At 44.8% G+C, this 27526-nt stretch overlaps 1 protein-coding gene and 1 pseudogene across 5 annotated transcripts in view; one reads left to right on the top strand and one right to left on the bottom strand.

Annotated features, from left to right (window-relative positions):
• XCL1 (X-C motif chemokine ligand 1) overlaps window positions 1-27526 on the bottom strand; it is a 216947-nt gene that overhangs the window by 134111 nt on the left and 55310 nt on the right. The window lies entirely within an intron of this gene.
• Window positions 1675-3241, top strand: LOC123573567 (glutamyl-tRNA(Gln) amidotransferase subunit A, mitochondrial pseudogene; annotated as a pseudogene).

The following is a 27526-nucleotide window of genomic DNA, read 5'->3' as shown; positions in this document are numbered from 1 at the left end:
TCCACTCCTCCTGTAAATCATGTGGTTGTTCTGGGGTGGGGTGGTATTATCTAGAGCACCTGGAAGCCTTAGCTTCCTCTTCATTCTTATAAAAAGATGTGGAAGCAGGGAGGAACATTAATGTTATCTAAACAATAAAGGTTGTATAAATTACTCATAATTTTCACTATCTTCTATCTTAAGATAATTATTTCCCATGATTTCAGCAAGTGACAGGTTTTTACACTGAAGCGTAGACTTTCGTCTAAGTAAATTTGCGGTTTTGCTCTGTTCCTCCCCATCCCAGGCTTGCTCTGGACAGTAACCAAGCTGTCCTGGGCTAAATGCACCATCTAGTGGTTAGCTCTGGAAATTATCTGACCCCTGGAAATTATCTGACCCCTGCCGCCTTCACTAGTTCCCTGCTCTACCCCTTCTATTTATCCCTGAGTAAATACATCTCAAATTATCTATTTACTCAGAAGTATGATAAAAAAAATATGCTTTCTCCCTCTTTCATCCATCTTTTACCATTACCTCTTACTCTTGTACACAAGTCTTTCACAATTCTTATAGAAAAACTTACAACTTCACACATAGAAAAAAAAATCACGCTTAGAGTAAGACACAGAGTACTTTCATGGCCGTCCGACCTCCCTGACCCCACATTTTATGCTGTCTTCTTGCCACACCACCCAACTCACACCGGTCTTCTGCTGTTCCTGGAACCTGCCCAAGCATGGGGTTTTAAGCTTCACTTCTCTCTGCCTAGAATATCCTTCCTCCTGCAAAGCCACATTGATTACTCCCTACTTCTTCGAGGAACTCTGTCAGCAGTGCCTTCCAAGAGATTTGCCTTGGTTAGTGTATCTAAAATCTCACCTCTTACCCCAATTTTTTTCTTCAAAACACTTATCACTACTTGATATTCAATGGTATATCTGTCTTTCATTAGTTTGTTGTCTGAATATCTCCAGAAGAAAGAAAATTCCTCAGAAACAGAAACTTTGTTTTGTCCCTCGATGTATCTCAAGTGATTCCAGGCCTGGAACATAACAGGAATTCTCTCCAGTCTCACCTCCCACCCAAAAATGTGAAATCCATTTTCATAGTCAATATACATAAGATTGATGCCTTAGAAACAGCAATAACAAGAAAAGGGAAATCTGTAGACATTCAAGTGAAAATCAGATTTACAAAGAGCCAGTGAAACCCTGAAAGTCGCTGAGACACCCTCTTTAGGATCTTCATATACCTCTTACCCCTTTTTAATTAAATGTGTGTTTCCCTCAAAGACTAAATATTCAAAATAAACATGGTTTAGTTTAATTTATTTTTTGTTATATATTTTTTAAAACATTGGCATTGTACCATTAAGATCTTCAACTATTTATTTCAAATATGCTCTATTTCAGCTGCATTTTGAGTTATATTTGGGCTAGGAACCTGGTCACTAGTAAGTACACTATTTCTATATAGAGATATCCCTTGTGAATTCCAAATAACCAACTTGCAAGTGACATTTTGAATTATAACCCTGCCACAAACTGGGAACACTCTTTAGGTGGCTTTTAAAATTTTTAGAATCCCGCAGTGATGATTAAAGATGGCTGTGCCCATGTAATATCACTAGCAACTGATGACCTCTTTCTCCTCCTTGCCTGCCCCTGTGGTGGCAGGCTGGGCACGAGGACCATGCTGGGCCAGACCCTCTGAGAAGTTTCTGCAGCACTGACACAAGGCCAGATTACACCAACAGAGCTCTGTCAAAAACGTCTCTCTCTTATCAAGAAGACCAAGTTTCTAAATGCCTACATTACTGTATCAGAAGAGGAGGACTTTAAACAAGCTGAAGAGTCAGAAAGGAGATCTAAGAATGAACAGTCACTTGGGGATTTAGATGGAATTCCTACTGCAGTAAAAGACAACTTTAGCATATCTGGCATTGAGACAGCATGTGCATCAAACATGCTGAAAGGTTATATACCACCTTCTAATGCTACAGTAGTACAGAAGTTGTTGGATCAGGGAGCTCTACTAATGGGGAAAACAAATTTAGATGAGTTTGCTATGGGATCTAGAAGCACAGATGGTGTGTTTGGACCAGTTAAAAACCCCTGAGTTATTCAAAACAATATAGAGAAAAGAGGAAGCAGAATCCCCACAGCAAGAATGAAGATTTAGACTGGCTGATGACTGGAGGAAGCTTAGGTGGGACTGCAGTTGCTATGTCGGCGTTCACATGCTATGTGGCTTTAGGATCAGCTACAGGAGGATCAACCAGAAATCCTGCTGCCCACTGCAGGCTTGTTGGTTTCAAACCAAGCTATGGTTTAGTTTCCTATCATGGTCTCATTCCCCTGGTGAATTTGATGGATATGCCAGGCATCTTAACCAGATGTGTGGATGATGCAGCAGTTGTGTTGAGTGTACTAGCTGGACATGACACCAATGATTGTACCACAGTACAGGACCCTATTAATCCATTCATTTGGTTTGGCAGATGTGAGCAAACTATGTATAGGAATTCCAAAGGAATATCTTGTGCCAGAATTATCAAGTGAAGTACAGTCTTTTTGGTCCAAAGTTATTGATCTCTTTGAGTCGAAGGGGCTAAAGTAATTGAAGTATCCATTCCTCACACCAGTTATTCAATTGTCTGCTATCATGTACTGTGTACGTCAGAAGTGGCATTAAATATGGCAAGACTTGATGGGCTACAATATGGTCACAGATGTGACATTGATGTGTCCACTCAATGTGTCCACTCATGGTTGAAGCCATGTATGCTTCAACCAGACAAGAAGTGTTCAATGATGTGGTGAGAGGAAGAATTCTCTCAGGAAACTTTTTCTTATTAAAAGAAAACTGGGAAAATTATTTCATCAAAGCACAGAAAGTGCAACGCCTCATTGCTAATGACTTTGCAAATGCTTTTAACTCTGGAGTAGACGTTTTGCTAACTCCCACCATCTTAAGTGAGGCAGTACCATACTTGGAGTTCATCAAAGGAGACAACAGAACACGAAGTTCCTAGAATGATATTTTTACACAAGCTGTAAATATGGCAGGATTGCCAGCAGTGAGTATCCCTGCTGCACGCCCAAACCAAGGGTTGCCAGTAGGACTGCAGTTGACTGGACATGCATTTTGTGACCAGCAGCTTCTTACAGTAGCCAAGTGGTTTGAAAAACAAGTACAGTTTCCTGTTATTCAGCTTCAGGAACTCATGGATGATTTTTCATCAATGATCACTCAGTAGGGCGCATCACTCAGTAGGGCAGGAAGAACTTTCTGGATTCTTCTCATTCAACCTGAGAGGAGAGGAAGGCCTCTAGAAGCTGAGCTCAAGTTCCCCCTCTGCTTAACCATAGCTCACCATTTGCTTTGTTCCAACATGACTGTTCCATATGACACAAGGAATATCTTCCAAGGCAGTTTCCTCCCAGAGTCCCGAAAGGAAATTAGGAAAATGTAAATGTCCTCTGCTTCTGGCTTTCCCACATCTACCAGGTAGAAGCACGATGCAAGATTCTCACCACCTGATGTCTTCTCTCCTTCCCAAAATTCATCAGGACCCAAGGGGGAGATTTTCATTTATTTTCCTCTCTGGAATGCACTTCTGCTACTTGTGTTTCTTCTTCTCAGGGCAACAAAACTTCATGCCCAGGTTAATTGCAGAAAACGGTGTCCCCTCTATGCTGCGGAATAATCTCTAAGACCTAGTTCAACTAAGCTGGCTTCTAATACACTAAAAAAGCCAAAGAAGTTTTGAAAAGCCCTTTCTAATTGGCAAGTCCTGGTTTCACAAAACTATTTAATTTTAAAAATCAAACTAAAAGATGTTTTAAAATAATTCCTACTCTGGGCATCAAAAGCTAGATAGTTTTCCTTTTGTGTTCCTGTTATAGAAACCCTAATCCTCCTTGAGGCAAATGGATGCTTCTGGCAGCACGGGGAAAAGACACCTGAAAAAAATGCATGAGGAAAACACTCCAATAAATTGCAAAGAATAAATTCCCAGCACGGTGCTCTCAACACTCTTTTCTTGAGTGTCTAGTACGTGCCAGGCTCCAGGCAATAGCTACGTGGCCAGTGTGGCTCACTCAGGTGTGAGTGGTGTGGAGCACAGATACATAGCTGGTGCAAAAGAGTTCAGTTGGTCATCCGCTCTGCCCAGGATTTCAGAGAATTGGCTCTGAAGTACGCATGAAGTAAGACAGAGAGTCAAGGGGAGGAAAGAAGTCCAGGCAAACAGAGTGCCGTGTACAAAGGCACAGAAATGTGAATATCTGCCCCATTCAATTGATTTCAAACAGCCTAATTGGACTCAATGTAGAGAGGTTGGGGAGCAAAGACCATAGCATAAATGATTTTCATAGCATGAAAAGGAAGAACATGATCAACTTGTGTTTAAGAAAGATCATTCTAGCTTCAGTATGGACAGAGTGGAGAGTGTTGAGAGTAGAGACCAGGAGACTAACTAATAAAGTAACAATAATAACAATTGCTAACACAGTGCTCCCTGTGTGACAGGTATATATTTAATCCTCACAACGATAACAACCCATGAGGTAGGTGCTATTAGTGTCCTCCTTTTATAGGAGACTGAGGCTGAGAGAGGCTCGCCTTCCTAACTGCCTAACAGGCAGTCTGACTCCTGCATTCACATTCTGGCTCTGTTCTTTGCTGGCTGTATGATGCCCGCAGAGCTCAGGCTTTTGCAGCAATCCAGGTCAGGATAATGGTGACCAGGGATTGTGGTAAGCAGAATAAATCCTCACCTACCAAAGATATCCACTCCTTAATTCCCAGTACCTGTCACTACATTAGGTTACATGGCAAAAGGGGATTAAGGTTGCAGATAGAAACTTTTAACTCACCTTAAAATACAGAGACTGTTCTGGACTATCTGGGTGGCCCAAAATAATCAAAAGGGTCCTTAAGAGTGGAAAAGGGAGGCAGAAAAAAAGGATCAGAGAAAGAAATGTGATCATGAAAGCCGGGCAGAGAGCTGTAACATTGCTGGGTGTGGAGATGGGGGAAGGGGCCACAAGCCAAGGACTACAAATGGCCTTTGGAAACTGGAAAAGGCAAAGAAGCAGATTCTCTCCTAGAGCCTCCAGAAAGAAATGCAGCCCTACCAAGTCCTTCATTTTAGCCCAATGAAATCCATATCAGACTTCTAGCCTACACAACTATAAGATAATACATTTGTATTGCTTTCAGCCACTAAGTGTATGATAAATTGTTATGGCAGCCATAGGAAGTCAATAATAATGATGGTGAAGAAACCACCAATTCAAAGCACACTTTGGAGGTTAAATTCACCTCTAAAGGATTTAGAGATCCAATAGATAACTAGTGCCTTGCCAGTTGGAATGTGGTTCCAGGATGATATGAAAGGAAATGAAATGAACTCAAAAGACTCCATTTTTGTCTCTGAATCTAAAGTCACTTAACTGATATACTGTGTTTTGATTCCTCCAAAGCATAGTCTCATCCATTTATTCCATACTTTTCTGCTTTTATTAATTTGACTTCTCTCATTCAGCCTTTCTATTTGTATCAACAGCCTCACCAGAAATTCTCTGAATTTTTTCTCTCCATTTTCTCAACCCATAATTACCAGATTCAGATCTTTAGTGGACTGAAAAAGTATCACATGATCCTTGTCTCCTTCTACCTCCTTCTGGTACATTTTCCAGTTTTCTCTTCATATGTTCTCTCAAGAAATAACTCCGATACACTCTTTGATGAGATTTTGCCTTATAAGACACAGACATCCCCCCAGGGAGCTTCCACTATCGGGGAGCCCAGGCCATCAACACTAACAATAAAGTGTGACATGGTGGAAATACTCAACCTAGTGTAAGGAGAGGAGGCCTTCAGAGAAAGCCACACGCTTCTGCATGGGTGTCTTTAGAAAGCAATTTCCCATCATACTTCTCTCAGCTTTTCTACCTTTTGATTTTGCAAGCAGGAAAATGTCTGCCTAAAAAGCTAAGAACTGGGCTCAGGCAGACTTGACAGAAAAAATGCTTGCACTTGCACAATGTCAGAATCACAGCCACCTAAGGTGACCCAAGCCCTACCTTTTACTGGTCACATCAAAGGAGAAAACATAAAAAGAGGAGATATCCTGGCTTTCTGCTACTTAAATTTACTTTACAGAGGAAATAAAATAGTTCATTTAATGGGAATAAACATTCAATTTAAAGTCACAGATATATTCTGGGGAAAAAAGTTACCATCTGTTCCCTCTACTTGAATATAAGTTTGTTTTCTATATACAGAATGACTGCATCTATCCAAAAAGTATATGTTGAGCTGAGTGCTGCAACAAAGACATCAGTGACATAGTCCCTGACTTAAAATCTAGGACTTAAAATGTGCTTGAAAAAAAAAACTAAACATACAACCTTGAAGCCCTATAATAATAATAGCCATAATACTTTCTTTTAGCTCTTTTTATATATGGTTTTATCTACAGTTAAATTATAAAAGCAGGGCAGAACAAGTCTGCAGAATTCCAGAGAAAGGAGCTAGAAGGGGGTCATAGTTCTGGAAGGCTGGAGGGAGGATGCAGTGTCTCAGTTGGACCTGGAAGATGGCCCAGAAAAGCACCAGAAAATCTGAAACATCCAAAACCAGAGAAGTAGGATATTCATGAGAAGGCTGAGGGAACAGTAAATAGATCAGTTTGGCCAAAATGAAGGTTACAAGGGGAGGTGTTGCCGGATCATGGAAGACTCCCACACTTTTCAAAAGGGGTATTTGCTGGGAGCATCAGAAACCACACATGACCATGGTACAGTTTTCTTACATGTCCATTTTCTCTGCAGCTTTGGAAAGTTCAGTCTGTAAACTTGTTTTACGTATTATTTTCATGGAGATGCAAACATTGGTATATTTTTAAGTAAAATAATAGAAATTTGCATGAATGTTTAAGATAAAAACATTTCAAAGAATGTTGTCCCTTGCAGCAGGGCCTCAAACCCTGAACGTTCACCTTCCCAGACTCTTTCTGCTCCCTCACCGCCAACCTCAGACAATCGATAAGCTCAGTCAGGTGCAACTCCTCTCATTTCCCAGTTTGACTCCTCTCCCGCCGGCGGGCACTGTGCCAGCTCAGGTTCTTCTCAGTTCTCACTCAGGTTATTGCAGTTGAATCCTACCTGGACCTGCTGCCTCCCCATCATTCCTTCCTCCTCTCCTTCTACACTACGCCCAGGGTTCCAGGGTTGTCTTTCTTTCTTCTTCATTTTTTTTTTTTATTTTGTTTGCTTGTTTTTTTTGAGACGGTGTCTCTCTCTGTCGCCCAGGCTAGAGTGCAATGGCGCGATCTTGGCTCACTGCAACCTACAGATGTGAGCCATGCGAGCCACCACGCCTGGCCTCCTTCTGGTATTTTTTTTTTTTTTTTTTTTTGAGACGGAGTCTCACTCTGTTGCCCAGGCTGGAGTGCAATGGCCCGATCTAGGCTCACTGGAACCTCCACCTCCCAGGTTCAAGTGATTCTCCTGCCTCAGCCTCCTGAGCAGCTGGGACTATAGGCGTGTGCCACCATGCCTAGTTAATTTTTGTATTTTTAGTAGAGACGAGGTTTCACCATGTTGGCCAGGATGGTCTAGTTCTCTTGACCTCGTGATCTGCCTGCCTCGGCCTCTCAAAGTGCTGGGATTACAGGTGTGAGCCACCCTGCCAGGGTCATCTTTCTAGAAGGAAAATGGAATCCTACAGCTGTAGCCCTTTTTGTCTCATCTCCTCCCTTCACCTGTGCTCCAGCTACACCAACTCCCACCCACCCCATCAACAGTCACCCCAGGAAGTTCCCTGGCTGGGCTTTGTTGTATCACATCCGTCCTGCACACACTGTCCTCGTCCACCTGACAAACACCTCATATGTTGAGAAAACATTTCCTGCAAACATTGCTCCAACAGTTTGCCTCCTTATACCACACTATCCTTAGAGAAACCAAAACCTCAATAAATTCTCTTGAAGGGACTTTCTTTTCTTCTATTCCTGGAATAACTTATTATCCTCCATGTTTTTTAGCTCTATTTCTAGGCTTTCTTGAGAGTCATCAGAAATCTGCCAATATTTTATTATCTGAGAAATACTTCTGAGGCAACAGAAACAGGACACTGTCTTTTAGATCTTTTATCTTCCACATAGCCAATCCCAAAGCACAAATCATTTAAAATGGCTCAATCAATATATATAACTGGCTTACTATGATGTGTTGGGAATTTTTTTTAGGTGCCAAGGATAAAGAGATGAGTGAGACACAACCCCGCATTGACAATTTTCTTTTTTTTTTTTTTTTTTTTTTTTTTTTTTGAGACAGACTCTCACTCTGTTGCCCAGGCTGGAGTGTAGTGGTGCGATCTCAGCTCACTGCAACCTCTGCCTCCTGGGTTCAAGCAGTTCTCCTGCCTCAGCCTCCCATGTAGCTGGATTACAGGCATGCACTACCACACCTGGCTAGTTTCTGTATTTTTAGTACAGATAGGGTTTCACCATGTTGGCCAGGCTGATCTCGAGCTCCTGACCTCAAGTGATCCGCCTGCCTCGGCCTGCCAAAATGCTGGTATTACAGGCATGTGCCACTGCCCCCAGCTGAGAAATTAACAGTTTTCTAAGTATCTCTATTTCCAGCCCAAGCCCAGAGCCAATTCTTAGCTATCACGGAATATGGGTCTCACTCGGTCACTGGTTGCACCAGGAAATAGGCCTAGGAGAGCCCCAAAGAGAAAGCTGCTCAGTGAGTCTAACCACACGGAAAGAATCCTACCTCACCACCACGCAAAGGCAGTGGTTTTGCTTTGAAATAACAGGTTATTGGGCCCTGGCTTCTCCCCTTGATTCTTCTGTGATAATCTACTTCGCAGGGTCTCTTGCAGTACAGAACAGGTAGAGCCAGGTACTCCCAGTTAAAAAACAACTTTATTTTCTCTGAATAGAGATCTTTCAAAAGAAGAAACATAACTTGATCATTATAATTTAAGCCTCAGTCTTCTCTTTAGCTTGGGACTAGTCAACATGGTTATCAGTCTTCTCTAGTTATCCCTGCCTCAACTCAAAATTTTTTGCTTGATCTATTCTTCCTTGCTCATAACCAACCACGCCCACCTTCTTAATTATTCCATTCCCATAAAACAGTGCCAGAGCAACTTCTTTCAGGTATGCGGTGACAAGTTTCCTTCTGCTTGACTGTCGTGGAAACTGCTTTCTCCATGGTTACTGGGACCCTGATCTTGTCTGGGTCTCAGATTCTGCCTGTGAAGTCTTCTGAACTCATCTGTTACTTTTCTGGCATTCTGCCAAAGGATTTTGTCCAGGAAGATATCTTTACCCGATCTTATTCGTTTCTTCATCTTCCTCACAATTTTTAGCTTCTAAAACCCCCATCAGAACTCAGCCAGCCAGCTAAAGTTTATAGAGTCCCTGATAGGGATCCAAAAAAATTAATAACTATGGGCAAAGCAGAAGTAGGATCAGGTCAATTGCATCAGTTACCACCTTAGCTAAATACTAGAGAAAGAGAGAAAAGGAGATACTGTAACCTGAATCCATGAGCCCAAATGAGTGCCCGAGAAGTGTATGAGACATTGGGCTTTGGATCAGAGAGCTGGCACATTTGTGTCCCTGGAAAAATCAGCTCTACCAGCCAAAAGACAAAGGCGTTTCATCAGTTTCATGAGAGATTTTTCTCTGACAGCTGCCCAGGATTATCTCTTATCCTTGAAACCAGAGGGCTTAGGTAGTTCCGGTCAGCTCTGCCATGGACGTATAGCCAGTATCTCTACAGGAACATTTAAGAGCTTTCGAGTCTTTGTCAAGATCATCTGGTAAAAGGCCCATGGACTCCTTGCTAACACAAATGTTGACCCACTAAAGACTGAATGGGATGGTCATAGACCCTCTTCAACCCGTTATGAACCTCATTCTCCTCTTATTTTGCTAATAGTTCCTAAGTTGATTTATTGATCAGGTAAATCCAACCAGACTAAATTCTCAAAGAGCAAAAATATGTGTAATTATCATTCTGTGTTTTCCCTAACAATTAGGGCCATTCTAGGCACACAGTGGCCTGAGACTCACAGCAGGTCATCTGATGTTGTCCCTTTGATGGTACCCACAGCTGCCCCTCACCAACCTTACGAGTGCTCATTCTGACCCTCCACCTTCTCAAAAACTCCCTCTGCAGGCTCAATATTTGCTTAAACATAAGCAAATCTACACACTGCAGCTGACTCAGGGTTGCAGATTGATAGGAATTTATTCTGGACTCATCATAAATGCTTGTATTATAAATATGATTTAGCACTTAACCATGAATCATCCTGCATTGTTCTCCAGTTGTGTGCACTTCTCGAACAACAGACTTGCACGGTGGTGAAGAGCTCTGACTTTGAACTGACATGGTTCAAATCCTAACTTCCCAACTGACAGTAGAATAAATTAAAATACCTGTAATATTTTACAGTGTTACTGTGAGATTACATAAACAGTGCACATCAAATACTGTGTCTGGCACAGAATAAGGTTCTCTAAGTGCCAGTCTTATAATCCCCAAGTGGGGCAAAGAACATCTTGCACTCCTCATTTTCCCCTTATAATCTAAGCACACAATAAATGCTAGGCACACAATGGGTGTTTAATACATGCTGACTGACTGATTGAATAACTTCCCCAATATGGCATCCTTCCAAGGCTGCTTAAAAACATTTCTGCCCAAGAATTCTATGAAAATAGTTACAGCTGCTATTTAGGCTCACATTTTGACTCATTATCCCATTGCCCTCCTCTCCGTCACATACTCCTTTAAGGTAAGAAAGAATTCCCCGTGCTGTTCCAGTGGCTACAGGTCTCATGGCTGCAGCAGTGAGTCAGCAGCTCACCCTGCGTCTGGCAGCTCAGACCCAACCGCGGCCCACTGTGCTCAGTGTGTCCTGCAGCAGCCACGGGTATTCCCAAGGATACTGCAGCATCCCACCTGGGGCGCTGCAGTTATCTTGGGTCCCTGCCTCACTGCAGCTTGAAGCCTGATGCTGCTGAGTGTGCAGAAGAGCTGCTTCACTTCAGCTGCCTTTAAGGCCCTGGCCACTTCTGGTCCCCAAAGCCTACAGTTAAGGAATCAGAGCACATTCCTGCCAAACAGAATCCTCAATACTGCAGCCTGGCAGCCATCTGCATACTGGCCAAAGCACATGGAAAGCTGCGTCCACTGGTCTGAAAAGCATCATTTTTATTACTGACTGTGTCTAGCCAAACCTTGAGCAAGGGAGTAGGAAGATTGGGAAGGAGAGTCCTCTGAGCAGGGCACTTATGTGAGCCCCTTAGGGCCTAAATTTGCTTGTTTGGGCTGAAGGGAAAACAGACTCTATCTATTTTCTCTTGATGAGACAGTGCACTCCTTGAGAGCAAAGACTGCGTGGGGTTCCAAAGGCATCCCCGGTGCCTAGCCTGCACATAGGAGGTTCTCAATTCATGTTGACAGCTATGTGCCTAGCCTGTACATAAGAGGTTCTCAATTCATGGCTGATGAATGGCCAAGCCCATCAAGAAGGAGTGCAATACTGCAGTTTCCTCCCATGTCCCTGGAACACCGCTACCTGTCCCCCACCATGATTCCTCCCTCCTCACCTCTACCACATGTTTCCAGTGCCCCAGGAGCAAAAGAAGAGCTCCCTCTCTCTCCCCATTGGAACCTGGTCTGTTGAAGTTGCCCCCCACCTCAGAAGCCAGAAGAGAGTCTTTGATGGAAGGCACACAGCTGTTCTAGCAACTGAATGGAGATCATAGGTACATATATATATATATATACATCGATTGTGATACTTCTGAGGGTTCTATCTCAGTTCCCAGAAGAGGAAAATGGCATGGCTTTTTCACTGGGCATAGTCACTATGAGCTTCAATGATTGAAATGGAAATTAAAGTGAAAGGATTTCCTCAGTCCCCAATAATGTATGTTTCTCTCTTGCCTTATACAAATTTCCCCCCAAGAGCTATTCTATTTGATAGCCTGCCTCTCTTCTCTCTCTCTCTCTTCACTTTCTCTCTCTCTCCGTCTCTCTCTCTCTCTCTCTCTCTGTCTCTTTCTCTCTCTCTCTCTCTCTCTCACACACACATATATACATGCTATGTAAGTTATTGATTACTACTGAAAATCAAAGTGAGACTGAGGACCAGAGGTAAGTGACCTGCCTAAGTCTCACAGCCAGTGAGCGGCCTTACTAGACTCATGAATTCCAATCCAGTGATCTTTTCACTTCATTATGAAATTGTTTTGTTTTGGTTTTTTGTTCATTTGTTTGTTTTTGTTTTGTTTTTACTTTTCTTTAATATCTTCAAAGGAGAGATAATGTCTGGTTTTCCTTACTGAGACGTTGCAACATCTCCCAGGTAAAAGCTGGGTCCTCCAGGTAAGACATTCTCCCAGATCCTGCTTCGTTTGTTGTTGTTGTTGTTGTTGTTGTTGTTGTTGTTGTTTGCATTTCCCTGGGATGCTGTCTCACCTAAAATGGCAGGGAGAACCCTGGATCTCTCACCTTCCCATGTAATGAGTGATAAGTATACTTATCACACACAGAGATGGAGTGACTCTTCCTTACCACAATCTGAAGCCCAGACAGATACAGTCATCATTTGTGACAATGAAGATTTTCCTTTGCAAATGGAGCAACTTAACGGTAAAATTGTGAAAAAGAGGCTGTGTGTGTTTACCTTGGTCGGTGCTGCAGCCCAAGCCCAGCTGGCACCTCTAGGGCGCATTCAAGTGAGGGAATAGTTATACTTGGCAGGCAGTCCTGACCAGCCATTTTTGCCCGGGTCTCTTTGGATGCCTCCAGACTGCAGAGATCTTACTCAGTTTGCATCCCCCGCACAGCCTGCAAGCCAAGCTGCAGACATCAATCTGTTTCAGGAGAAAGAGCGCCACCTGCTGTCTCCGGACTGCAAGACCATGTTTCTTTGGAAACCGCAGTGATGTTCTTTCTAAGCAGCTCAGCGCCTAAAGAGATCTGCTGTCCACAGCCAGGGGAGAAAATGGCACCTATGAAATTCGTACCGACACCCCAAGTCACACTGTGAACCAGTGACTCTCCCAGGAAAACCCTGGACGAGCCCTGCAGCACACATCCTTCTCCTTTCTTACAGTTTCATTTCTCCCCTCCAGCTTAGAACAGATGGAAGTCTTAGAGGCTGGTCGTTCAGCTGAGCGTCTGAATGTAAAGAGACGTGCTCAAGGTCACACAGAGACCCCATTCTAGACCCAAGACAGACTTCTCCCACGCCAAGTACAGGCTGGATCGAATTTATGCATTTCAGATTTCTTTCTCTTTGCCCGCAGTAGAAATTTTGCAACAGAATTTTCTTCACTGCTGCTTTGCTGATTTCACCTATGCTGGTTGCAGCTACAGTCCCCTCTCTCTTCCACATTATCTTTTGTAGTATAACTGTTTATGTTCAAATGTGAGCTCCCCTATTAGAGCCCAAGTCTCTTGAAAGGAGGCCAATACCTGATTAATCTTCACAGTCTTTTGGAGGACTTCCTGCTAGTTAAGCATCTGGGGACTTAGCTCCCCATGCCCTATTTCTTCTCAAGGGCCTCGGAAATCAAATCCACTCTCCTGGTCTTTTTAAAGCTGTCATCATCTACTGCTGTCTTAGGGGTCCTGTTTCCCCAAGACTGACTGAAAAGGACACAAGCTCTCTGGCTTCTCACTTAGTATCTTCTTTCCTGTTCACCACCCCTCAAAAAAATTGCATCAGCCCTTACTATTTTAAAAGTTTTATTTCTAATCACTACCAGCAAACAGATGAGATAACAAATACAACAGTTTTTGCAATTGACAAAGTTTCCTGAGATTTTTCTGAATAATTATCTCCTAAAACAAAAGAAAATACTCAATTGTGAACCCGACTTATCTTTGCTCTGATCCCACGCCCCAAAAAAGAACCTTGAGAGTGGAGCTGCAAGTTTACAGCCTCAGGACAGGAAACTCAGTGCCATGATTTCCACCAAAGGAGGCTCCACAGCCGTAGAGCATCACATAACCAGTCTGCCTCATCCTCCTCATCTGTTAAATGGTCAGAATCAAAGTGTTTGCTCATAGGAAAATCCTCATTTGAGCATTAAATGAGGTCATTTAATCCCCAGTGTGGTATATAGCAAAAATTAAGTCCAAGGTCAATGGCCATTTAATTAATTAGGTAATTTATTTCATAAAACAAACCTGATGACAAGAGAATAGAACATAAAGGACAAAAATCTTCAAGGAAAGTAGCAGGGGCTCAGCTAAAGTACAAGGAGTAATAATTTGGGGGATGTGTCAGAGAGTACCAGGAGGAAAGATGCCTTGAAAAGACGGTGGGGGAGAGAAAGAGAAGAGTCCAGAGAGCTCATCATTTCACTTCATGACCATAAAGCAAAATCCAGGCCTTCTGTTCTGCTTCCAGGTCCCATCCACGGAGCTTTGTCCACAGGCATCTGGGCCACTTCTCTCACCAGAGAAGGGAGACAGTGCTGTTGTCCTGGCTGACTTCGGCTCCACTAATCCACTCCCTTGCCTTCCATTCTCCTTGCAGGCTGCGTGTGCTGAAGGCCTCTTGCACTCCTGTGCTATCGCAACTCGTAGTAATCGCATGGGGTTGTATATCCAGCATGTAGCACAGGCTTTCTGTAGCAGGTCCTAGGTCGGTTGCCTGAGGGCAGCACTGCCCTCCCCAGCCCCCACACCTGCCATGGTGGCTGTCCTGCCAACAGCATCTCCCTTCAGGGTTTATCTTATTTTCTTCTGATGAACAAGCAAACGCAACCAGACTCTCCGTAGGTGTAAGTTGGCACGCACATTTGGCAGGGAGGGTGGATTTCTCAGGGACATTCCATTACTCACTCTCATGCCCAACCCACCCTGTGCTGAGGCAGCAGAACCTTCTCCCTCACCAAGCATTAAGGACGTCCATTCTCCAGGCAGCTGGTAGTGAGCAGGGAGGTGAGAAAGGGGGTCTTTCTGAGAAGCAGGCTAGCACATGAGCCACCTGGAGACACTTAGGGGAGGTAGGTCTATTTTTCTCCACCCAATGTCACTGAAGAACCCATTCACACCCTAAATGGGCTAAGAAAGCCATGTGGTAAAATGCTGATGTCAACTAGATTGACATCTTGGACAAGCCGTAGAATGAAGCTCAGGGAATGAAGCAATGTGTTTTTAAGCAGGACCCTCAGCTCCTGCATCCCGAGTCTACAATCTCAGTCTCAGTTTTGCCAGAGTTGCAAAAACCATGAAATGGCCTCACGTGTAACTCACAAGTAGCCCATCGACTGCGCATCAACCTTGAGATAGAGATAAAGCTCCTTGTTATGAAGGTTACAACTACTTTGGAAATACGTTTTATAAGTAATCACAAATTTTATTTCTGTATTTTGATTGTTTTCATAAAACTATAACCCTCTTAGGGTAATTTTGACAAGTCCCAGGGGTTTTCTCTGTGGTCATCCGTGCCTTGCCCATGTTGAACACTCAGTATATTTCAGCACCTGTGTCCTCAGTGATTCAGGCTGGAGTTGTGTCTCCTTCCTCATGCAGCAGTAGTGTGATACCTGTTCAGCTTATTCAGGAACACGAATGTGAAGGTCACTGCTACAGAACTGCAACTGTGAAGGTCACTGCTACAGAACCATGGTTGTCCAGTGTTGGCAGTTACCTTAATTACTTAGAGACTTAGAGCGTTTGTTAAAATTAGAGATGCTCATCCTATACTACTGAATTTGAATCTATGATGATGAGCAGTTTTAAGAGGTTCCCAGGGGGTTCTGATGCACCCAAAGTTTGAGAGCTGCACTCTAGCCCCTGGCTACTCAAAATGTGGTCAACAGACCAGCCACATCCATACCTAGAAGCATGTTAGAAATGCAAGCTCTCTGGCCCCACCCCAGACCTCCCGAGTCAGAATTTATATTTTCACAAGATCCCAGGTGATTCATTTGCATGTTGAAGTTTGAGAAGCACTGCCCTAGGACAAAGGCTATAACATCCTAGCAATCTGAGGTAAGTAAATAGTAGAATTTCCTCCTCATTTTCAGGGTGAATGACTCCTGCCGGTGTAGTGACTCTTTGCCTTGCCTGCTGGATAACAGAACCCAAAGACATGCAGGGGGAGCAGCTAGTTGATCAGAACCTTCTAAACAACCTTCAAATTCTCCTGTCCTACCCACTCTTGTGCCTTGCCCCAATCAGTGACGTTAGAGATCCAGAGATGGTGAAGGGGATATACTCAGACAACGTGGCAGACTGAAGTCTGGGTCCAAATCTCAGCTCTGCTGCTTTCTAGCAGAGCAGCCATGAAAAAAAAAATCACATCACCCTTCTGATGCTTAGTTTCTGTACATGTAGAGGACATCTGAAGGGTTCACAAAGATCATTCCAGCTCTTCATGTAAGTCATCCTTCCCCGTCCATTTCACACATATGAAAAGTCACAGCTGGAAGGGATCTTCGATCGCCTGGTCCAAACTCCTTCCTTGCTGTCCCCAACTCATACATGGGGAACCTGGGCCAGCCAGACAACTCATGAAAGGGCAGAGCCCTGACCAGAACCCAGAGCTTCCAAGGCCAAGTTCAGCATGCTTTGCACCATACAGTGACTAGGACATCATTCTTGGGTTGGGTGGTGGAGGAAACGTATTCTGAGACAGAGATTTGCATGCAGGATGTTTACTGCATGTTTACGTTTACTGGGGAGTGCTCTCAGAAATAACATCTTTAAAGGAGTGAGAGGAGTAAGACTGGGCAGAAGGAGAAGATGAATCCTACAGGAAATCCAGGAGCTGGGATGTGCCACAAGGTTGTTCTGAATCAAGACAGAGGAACCGGGCCTTTGTATTCCACACCAACCAGTAGGGGTAATCTTTATAGACAGACTCAGAAGGGAGCCATTGGCCATCCATCAATACTCCCAGCAATCAGGGGACAAGTAGCTCTGTTCTGTATGGGAAATCTGGGCAGCACACCCCAGCATCGTGGACAGCACACCCTTTGTACCACCAGCTCACTTGCCTCACAGCCTAAGTGTGCCCTTTCTGGGAGCAACTTCACTGTTATTCTGGCTGCTGTCTTCACCTGGGGAAATTCTCAGTGGGAGATTAGTAGGACCAACCACTATACTGCTCTGATCTTAAGGCTGCCACTAAGTCTTACTCTGCCCCTCCTCTACTATCCTTTCCAGAGTCCTCTCGCCCTTGGCCCACACTGCTGCTGGCCAACATGCCTGGTGGGGTGGCTTGAGCCCTCATAACTGAGGACACTGAGCCCCTGGTCACCACATTTTTCTCTGGCCGTGGCTGCTACATTTGTCCATTTACCTCAAATTTGGCAGGGGAGTACGAAGAGACACCCCAATGTAGCCCCTGAATGCCAAACAGATTATCTCCTGCCATCTTTAAATAACAGCAGCACTACTTCTTGCTGATATCAGGGCCAATGACTCCTGCCAGTGTGGAGACGCCTTTCCCTGCCTGCTGAATATCTTGGTACAAGGAGCTAGAAGAGAGATGGCAATAGCAGCTTAAAGTATAATCGGCTCTGGTCACATACCTCGATGGAAGCCTTCTCCTTCTGGGAACCAGCACCTCTAGACCCATGGAGTCTCCTGCTGGGAGGATGGAGAGCACAGGACCCACCGTGACTCACTGGGAGGGATGGTAAGCAGGGCCACTCCCACATTCACCCCTCAATTCCAGGACCCATGAACTCCACCCTTTGCAGCACAGCCCCCTACGGTGGTGGTTGATTTACAGGGTATACCACATTGTCACCTGAATCCTTCATACCATGGCTCTTCTACCCTCATACCCATTGCTCAGACACTGGAATGGCTGAAGACTGAGACTGGCTGATGTCAACTGGCAGAGTCATTCTGTCTACGTGGTTGTCTGGTGCCTCTTCCATGGTAGCTGCTGTCAGGTGGCATTGACATGCAATACATAGACTCCAGCGCTTTGTGCTCACTCCCATTGCCCATCCCCATGCTCTTCCCCAGCCCCTGACACCGGCCATTTGATCTTTTTCTTTCCAGACCCCTGACCAACCAGCCAAGTCATTCACTGCTCCTCATGAGCCAATATATATTTGTACTTTAGTCCACTTCTCTTTCCACACAGAAGAATGACTAGGTCTACCTCCCAAAGCTCTGCCTATTGAGAGAATTTCCTCTCATCTCTGTCTTTCAGGGACACCCCCAAGTGGAACTTTAGTTCACAGCAGTCCATTTTCAAACTGGAACCCACATACAAAGCCAACCCATCTGTGACCCATCTTGACCTTTTTTCTCCTCTCTAAGCTGTTCATCAGAGAGCCTCCACTGCAGCCATAGGCATGGGTACTTGCTGAGGGAGAGGAAACAATAGTGGTGATGTGGGGGTCTGAACCACTTGCTCATGTAGCTCCTAGTGATCTCTGGCTCTGCTTGTACTTGATACTGACTGCATCTTAGAGACTCACCTGAAAGAGCCCAGCTCATGAGGGGTGGCTCTCTTCAGCCACGGTAATTGCCTGAAGAGGGACTCAGCTGAGTCCTCAGCAGCCAATACTTTGACAGCTGGGGGAGTGGGTACCTCATCCTTAAAGGGGAAATTAGGAAAGTGCATTACAGAGCCCACATCAGCATCGAATCTCCAACACAAGTCTATGAAGAAGCTAGAGATGGCATGAATACCTCCATCTTGCAGATCAAGAATCTGAAGTATCACAAGGTTAAACAACTTCTTCAGTTCATGGAAAATCAATCCAGCGTCAGAACAACAGTGTCTGAACCAGGACTGTCCAATAGGAATACAATGTGAGTCACATATATAATGCTAAATTTTCTAGTAATAATATTATGAATAATAAAAAGAAATAGGAGGAATTCATTCCAATACTAAATTCATTTCAATACTAAATGTATCCCAATATATCCCAACTGTTATCATTTCAATATGCAATCAATATTTGTAAATTAATGGACACTTTACATTGTCTTGTCATACAAAGTCTTTGACATCTGGCCCATGTTTCATGTTCACAGCACATCCCAGTGTGAACTAGTCACAATGCAAGTGTTCAATGGCCACATGTGGCTAGTGACAACTGTATTGGAACCCATAGCTCCAGACTGTCCAATTCTCTGTGCTATCTTCTCAAGGTACTCCTTCCTCAGAAGGAGCCTAGACCTGGAGGGCGATGTTTGGGCAACAATCCTGCTTTGGGTGAAAAGCTAAGTCCCTGCCACTTATCAAGCTTCCAGAACACCCACTCCTTTAGCACAGCACAACCTGCTGCCCCCATTTAGCTTCACAGGTGTTTTGCCACTTGCCAGGAATGTTCAATTTGAAAAGAAAAGAAAAAAGCAGTAGTAGACAAATGTTTGACTCAATCTCTGTGAGTACCCTGTAATGTAATGCTAAATTCAGCTCTATTTGGTTTCTGTGGCAACCCAAGGAACCAGCTCTCCACAGCTCATATCATCACTCTTTGTCAGATTTCTAAATACAGGGTGCCTGGAACACAGTCATTATCCCAAATGTCTGAGCTCTGATATTCTCACAAGCCCCTGATCCTGAGCTTCATCCATAGGTACAAGGATGCAGTATGGGAGCGTCTTAATAAAGTCTTTGCCCAACACAGGAAATGTAGAAAAGACAGGATTCAGGAGCCTTCATTCCTAGATATCTCTTGAAATGGGGCAGATAGTCATTGGTCCAATAAGACTTATGAAAAGAACTTCATGGAGACAAAAAGAAGCCTTGGACCCGATGCAGTCATTGCCAACCCATGACAGCTTGGGCAGTGAACATGTTCACAGGGATGGGCCCCATGTAGTAGTCATGAGCCCTCAAAAGCTAATTTGGGCCGGGCACAGTGGCTCACACCTGTAATTCCAACACTTTGGGCAGCCGAGGCAGGCAGAGAGCTTGAAGCCAGGAGTTCGAGACCAGCCTGGCTAACATGGTGAAACCCCATCTCTACTAAAAATACAAAAAAAAAAAAACTTAGCCAGGCATGGCGGCACGTGCCTGTAATCCCAGCCACTTGGGAGGCTAAGGCAGGAGAATCGCTTGAACCCAGGAGGCAGAGGCTGCAGTGAGCCAAGATCACACCACTGCACTCTAGTTTTGGTGACAGAGCAAGACTCTGTCTCAAAAAAAACAAGCAAATTTGTCTTCTTCCCTTTTTTGCAGATAGCATGCATGGGACTTGGGAGATGTGATTTCTCCAGCATTGACTTAGATGCTTGAGGTGCTTACTTGTCTCTGAGCCCAGAAATGTGAAACCATACTGGAAAACCTTCGGCCACCCATGGCCAAGGCCCCAGGACTGCAGTTAACGATTCAGTGATTGTCTGATAGGTGTTAGTCCCTCCCCATTCAGTGCTGAGCTCCTTCCTATTGGCTTAGAACCCTAGAACAATTTCCTTAAAAGTCTCTGGAGCAGTGACTTCCAGATTTCCTTTGACCACAACCCACAATACGAAATGCAAGTAATGTCATCACCTAGTACTTTGATCTACCCACATTCCTGATGAATTTCTCCAATTCGTTCTGCATACTCACTCTATCCAGAGTGGTCCTTTCAAAACACACATTTTCACTACATAAACCTTCCTGGTGACCTCCCATTGCTCTCAGGATAAAAGCAAAACCCCATTAACTTGGCTCAGAAAGCCCAGACCACAGGCTCCACTTGCCTCTCCAGCCTCATCTGTGCTCAGAACTCACACTATCCAGCCTCCCTCCCACCACAGGCTGTGTACAGGCTTCGCCCTGTGCCTGAAGTGCTCCTCCACCCACAGCTCCTCCACCCACCCCTCCACCTAACCTGGTTAACTCCTACTCATCCTTCAGATCTCAGCTCAGCCGTCCTTTCATCCTTGATTTCCCCAGCCAGGTGAAACCTTTTGGTTATGAGTACTATATGTTTCTCCCTTAACACATACTTGTCACAATTGTAATTTTACATTTGTTGATATATTTGATCTCTCTCACTGAACTTTATGCTCTGAAGAGCGGTAATACTCTCTGATTTTACCCAGAATTTTATTCCAATGCTTACTGCAGTATTTGTCATCAAGTAAAAGTTCAGTAAATATTTGTCACATGATTGAATGAATAAATGAATTTCGGCTGGGCGCGGTGGCTCAAGCCTGTAATCCCAGCACTTTGGGAGGCCGAGATGGGCGGATCACGAAGTCAGGAGATCGAGAGCATCCTGGCGAACACGGTGAAACCCCGTCTCTACTAAAAAAATACAAAAAACTAGCCAGGCGAGGTAGCGGGCGCCTGTAGTCCCAGCTACTCAGGAGGTTGAGGCAGGAGAATGGCGTGAACCCAGGAGGCAGAGCTTGCAGTGAGCCGAGATCACACCACTGCACTCCAGCCTGGTGACAGAGCAAGACTCCGTCTCAAAAAAAAAAAAAAAAAATGATTTTCAAGTGACAGCTCCTAACAAATGGTAATACTTCCAGAGAATACTCTGTTGAAAAGACTGTTTGTTTGTTTGTTTGTTTGTTTGTTTGTTTTTTGAGATGGAGTCTCGCCCTGTTGCCCAGGCTGGAGTGCAATGGCACGATCTCAGCTCACTGCAACCTCCGCCTCCCGGGTTCAAATGATTCTCCTGCCTCAGCCTCCTGAATAGCTGGGATTACAGGCACATGCCACCATGCCCAGTTTTTTTGTTGTTGTTTTTGGTAGAGACGGGGTTTTACCATGTTGGCCAGGCTGGTCTCAAACTCCTGACCTTGTGATCCACCCACCTTGGCCTCCCAAAGTGCTGGGATTAATACCAAGGAGACTGGGCTCAGTTTCAGAGAGTGTCATAGTTGACTGGCATTGGCTACCACAGGCTCATGATTGCTGATTGCGAGTAGTGCCCCGAGTCCTGATTGTTCACCCTCCATATTCTGGAATCTGATTTTCCTGCAAAGACCCAGACCCTAAGCAGTTTCCTTAGGTTGGTTAATTGCTGGAATGGAAGCCCAAAGCCCATCCAAATCCTTATGGAATATCCTAAAACCCCTCTGACCCCTTCAGATTTCAAGTTCTCAAAGCAGAAGCATCCTCAGACTTGTGGCCACCAATCCTCCCTCCCAAGGAGATCAAAGCAAGAGGATCCAATCTTTATAAAATATGCTCCTGACATCTGCAGGAAGACTGAGGAGGCTGCAGTTCTCCAGGACTAACCAAGGCAGGGCCAACCCAGACCCCTGATAGAAACGCCACCCCGAGTAAAGGACAGGACCAGCCCAGTGACCCGGGTCCACGGTCTCCCTCCCCACCCTGCAGGTACCCAGGGCTGAATTGGAGGTAACAGCCCCCATTTCCAGACTGACAGACCGTGTGTCTGCTGTAGCTACAGAATCAGACTCATCCATTATTTTGCTTGGGATTGGTGAAAGGGGAACCGAGGGTTTGGGGGAAAATTCTGTTATTTCATGGTAGGATAGCATTTAGCTAGAGGGGGTTTTTTCTTCTTTCTTTTTTTTCATTCTGTTCTTACTGCTCCTCTCTGCCACCCCAGTTGGCTCAGTCTTTGGGCTTCTGTGCAGCCCTGCCAATGCCAGACAAGTGGAATGAGAAGATGGCCTGCTAGGAATGATGCTGCCGCTCGGTAGCCAAGTGCTGTGTGGACCCTCCAGGCCGCCCACGCTGCTCTGAGCATTGGCTGGCTTCGACCTGCAGGCCTCCCTCCCTCTGTGGGCCCGAGGAGGTAATTCTCTCAGCCGCTCTCCTCAGCTGGGGCTCTCCTGGCAGCCAACAGCTTCCTGAGAGCAGTTTCATGGCTTCAGCAGATAACAGTCAGGCCTTTCTCTCGTACCCTGCCAAGAATGTAGTTTGGAGTCTATTTTCAGTAAGAATTTAACAAGCTACACTTTAAGAAAAAAAAAAAAAAAAACTACCCATCACCCATCGCAGTGCTGTGTGTCAAATGGTCAAATGTTACCTGGCATGGATGCAGCACTTTACAGAGCTCTCTCACTCTAGGACTTTATCTTACTGCCTCAAAATCCTGGGAAGGAGATGGTAAAACTAACCCAGTTTTCAGGCCTGGATGGTTCAGTGACCAGCCAGGAAAGGGAAGAATTAGAACAAGGACCCGGCACTAAAGTCCTCCCCTTTTCCGTTCACCGTCTGTCTCACCTGGCTGCATTAGTCCTTCCCTGAGGAAAGTACTTCATTCTGAGGACCCAGGAGAGGTGATAGCACCTGCCAGGCAGCCTCTGCCCCTCAGAGCCAAGAAAGTGACCCGGAGCTGGCTGTGGTGGGGAAAGAGCGTTTGCACTCTGCAGAGAGGAGCAGCCTGGCAGGGGCGCTTTCAACTCAACCTTCGTAACTCCCTCCCTCTGCCTGTAATGCCATAATCAGCCACTTGCTGTATTTCTACCAGGGTTGGGTGTCCTTACTCCAAAGTAATATCTGAAAGTTCTTAGGAGAAATGCTGCCTACTCAGCAGTTCTTAGGGATGTGCTGCCTAATTCTGTGAGAGGCAGCACATCATAGTCAAAGGAACATCGAGTTTTAAGGTCAGAAAGACCTAGGTTTAAATCTTGTCCCTTCCCGTGTGACACTGGGTTGCCTCCCAGTGCATACAGCCCTGCACTTCTAAACTGTGGTTAATATTACTTATCCTTGTCAGGTTACAATAAAGATGAACGAAGTACAGTGACTAGTACAAGGTCTGGCACACACACACACACACACACACACACACACACACACAAAACCCCTTAAAGAAATACTAGCTCTTATTTGCTTTTATCAGTCCTTCTCAATCTGTTTAATTCAGCATGAGATGCTTCAGCCCTAGGAATACTGCCGTCTTTTGCTGCTTTAAAAGAGGTACAGAATTTCTGTGCCAGAATGTCATAGTCCCTCCTGTACTCTGCAATGTACACCGTGTCTGGGGTTGTATGTCTGTTTCTGAGTTTCAGAACTTCCAGTCTATCAAGTGTCAGAGTTCCTCTCCCATCCAGATTAGAAAGTCTTCAGGGCAGAAGTCTTCTTCTAAATAGCTATGTATACTTACTTCACTCTCCCTAGCACAGTGCAGGCCACAGGGTGGGCATTTTATAAATAGCTGATATTATCTGGTCAGGGACTCCTATGGGGATGGCTCTGTCCCCTCTCTGGTGAAGGCTGTGAAGCATTCTCAGCTGGTCAGTTTTCACCTGGGTCCAGTGACATTACGCATATTGCTGGTGCCATCTTAGGTGGGATAGCCATTAATTATGAAATCACACAAATTCCACAGGTGCCAGGTCTAAAACATAGCACCAGGGGAAGAGGACTAACATTTACTGAGAATCTTCTATAGATCAAAAACACCAAAAGTATTGTTTATTACCAGTTAGCCTTCGTAGCTGTCTTAGGAGATATCCCAATGTTCCAGACAAGGAAATTGAGGCCTACAGGGGTTAAGTAGCTAGTCCAAGATCTTACATCTAAGAGGCAGAGCCAGCATTCAAACTGAGTTGATCTTATTAAAAAAAAAAAAAAAAATGCTTTTCCAACCTCATACTGCCTCCCGCGAGTTCAAAAAGCATGAGACCTCAACTCTACTGCAAGAAAATACAGAGAGTTGAGTTCACACCAGTCCTCTGAGCCCCTGAGGGATGCCCAGAGACCACGGGGAGCAGATGAGTGGAAGTGCCTGTTCCCAGGGAAAGGATCCTTCAGTGCTGCCTCCTGCCCTTTTCTCCCCTCTGCAAAGCCACACTGTGCTCCAGGGACACGCGGCTGCAGTGCCCTCACTCTTCACTTGCAGAGAACCATTTGTCTCTGGCAGATCTTGGCTGTCCAGCACCCCCACTGTAGGCTGAAATGATTCATTCCTCAAGAAGGTGCCCAGCTTGTGCCTTGGGACCTGTCAGGATGAAGGATTCCAGTGGGGCTGCCTCGTACTGTTTGTATGCTGATTTGGTTCCCTGCAATTCATTCTTATGCTCATTGCCTTTTCCATAGTGTCCCTCCCTCTTCGCTTTTCATTTTTCTGATATGGTACAGCAATGTATTTGGCCTCTCTTGCTTTCCAAAAATAATTCTGGACTAGGGCTTTTTTCTTTGCAATTGCAGAGCTGCCTGGGCTCACAGTGTTCTATCCGTAGAACATAACCCTCTGTTTACTGAGTAAGATATGGCTGGAAACGTTTTTCTGGGTAAGTTGTCCCAAAGGGTTAATATCCTGAGGAGGCAACAGAATAAGCATTTGCTGAAGGGATTATTTCTTAAAAAAAAAAAAAACTTTAGACATAGATGATGGGGGGGAGAGGTGATCGATTGATAGATGATGTCCTTACAGATCATCTAAGCCAATCTGGAGCAGAATATAAAATGCCTCTCACAATCTTTAAAAGGTGATCAACTAGGCCGGGCGCGGTGGCTCACGCCTATAATCCCAGCGCTTTGGGAGGCCGAGGTGGGTGGATCATGAGGTCAGGAAATCGAGACCATCCTGGCCAACATGGTGAAACCCTGTCTCTAGTAAAAATACAAAAATTAGCTGGGCGTGGTGGCGCGTGCCTGTAATCCCAGCTACTTGGATGGCTGAGGCAGGAGAATGGCGTGAACCCGGGAGGCGGAGCTTGCAGTGAGCCAAGATCGCACCACTGCACTCCAGCCTGGCAACATAGTGAGACTCCGTCTCAAAAAAAAAAAAAAAAAAGTGATCAACTAAGCTCCCTCCAAAAACAGATAGATGATTGATAGATAGATAGATAGATAGATAGATAGATAGATAGATAGATAGATACAGACTCAATTTTGTGCCAAGCAGTATATAGGATTGAGTGCTATATGATGGTAAATAAAATAAATATAAGATGTATATGAATGATATAAATACATAGATGGTATAAGATGACAAAAGAATAAATTAATTAATTAATTTGGAGATAAAATATATCCAGATCTACTCCTCATGATGAAATCTCCCTCCTGATTTTGCCAACACTTGGCTAACTTTCCAGAACTGCCACCCAGGGCAGCAGGCATTTCTCTTTCAGAAGCTTTGCTTCCGGAATCAAGAACTTCCTCCCCAGCTGCCTACCCAGTTCTCCATAAGAAAACATACTCTACAGTGTCAGAGAGTCTCAGGACACACTATATGCACAGATTAAGCGAAAAGCACATCATTGCACATTCCACAGTGCCCCCTGGTACTAGTTGACATATAAATGGAGTTTCTGCAACTAGTTCCAATTCCCTAGTTCAAATCAGATCTCTCTCATTCAGCATTTCTGCACATTCAAAAATAAACAAACAGAGACTTCTTCAAGGGAAGCCACCCTCTCTGCCATCAGCCACATCAGATTGAACCTTACCTGTCCCTTTGGCTTCCCTTCTCCTGGGATCCCAGTCCCCAGATCCAGTCCTGGAAGGCTTCCTGCTCAAAAACTTGTTTTTTATCATTACACCTTCGAAAAATAATTATCGTATGGCCTGGCACTCACCCCAGTGTTCCTTTCCAGGATTTCCATTTCCATCTGCTTCCTGACCCTCCTCCCAGGTGTTTCTCAAGTCTGATTCCATTTCGGGGTCAGCACTAGCCGGACCTTAGTGGACTGAAAACCCAATCACAATGTTACTATCCTAGCCCCACCCACCGGCCGATACATGCACACCATCTGAGCACACTACTCTTGCCAGAAAAGATTCTGGCCTAGAGTCAGTTGACAGGAAACAAGAATGATGTCTACTAGGAAATCAAGCTAGTGATTTAATTGTTTTATGGAATCATAGATTCTCAGACTTGAAAATAGCTTTAGAGGTCACCTAGACCAACCTTTAACCTAAGGCCAAATGCGAATTGTCCTCTTCGATATTTGGAAGCTCCCCATTGTTCAAGACAAAATTATCAGCACCCTCCCAAATACATCTAAGGATGCCCAGAAGTGCTTATGTTGTCCAAGATGTTTCTTATGCCTCTTCCAGATACCACCTCTCTGCCCTTTATCCCTGACCAACTCGTAACAGCTTCTCCTGGCTGCCCAAGCTGCTCATCCTCTGTAAAGCCAAGCCTGGACACTGGCATCTCCCTTCACTTCCTAAGACATTGCTAACTAAGGACTCTAGCATGTGACAAATTCTATCAGGGCCGAAAGACAGCACATGGGGCAGAGGTTCTTCCTGATCATCTTTCTTCTTAGCATTAGCCTACTGCCTTGTACTCAGAACCTGCCCTGCTCTCCTGAATGGGATGTTCCTTCCAACATCCCCTCTGCTGGGGCCCAGACTCCTACCTTTAGTCTCTGCGTTTGTCAGCAGAAGCCAAAATCAGTCACCAATTATCAGCTCAAATTAGGTTCACCTGTGAGTGACTAAGAACCCAAAATAACAGTAGCTTCACCAAGACTGTAGTTATTACTTCTTCCCATAAAAGTCTGGGTTGCTTGCCAGGCTGGTCCATGGTGTCAGGGATGAAGACTCCTTCCATCTTGCTGACCAGTCCTGCAGAGCCCTTGTTAATGACTGGATGGGGCTCCAACCATCCCAGCCAAATCCAATA

This window comes from Macaca fascicularis, chromosome 1 (genome assembly GCF_037993035.2).
Source record: "Macaca fascicularis isolate 582-1 chromosome 1, T2T-MFA8v1.1".
Taxonomy (NCBI): domain Eukaryota; kingdom Metazoa; phylum Chordata; class Mammalia; order Primates; family Cercopithecidae; genus Macaca; species Macaca fascicularis.
This window is presented reverse-complemented; position numbering and strand designations above follow the sequence as displayed.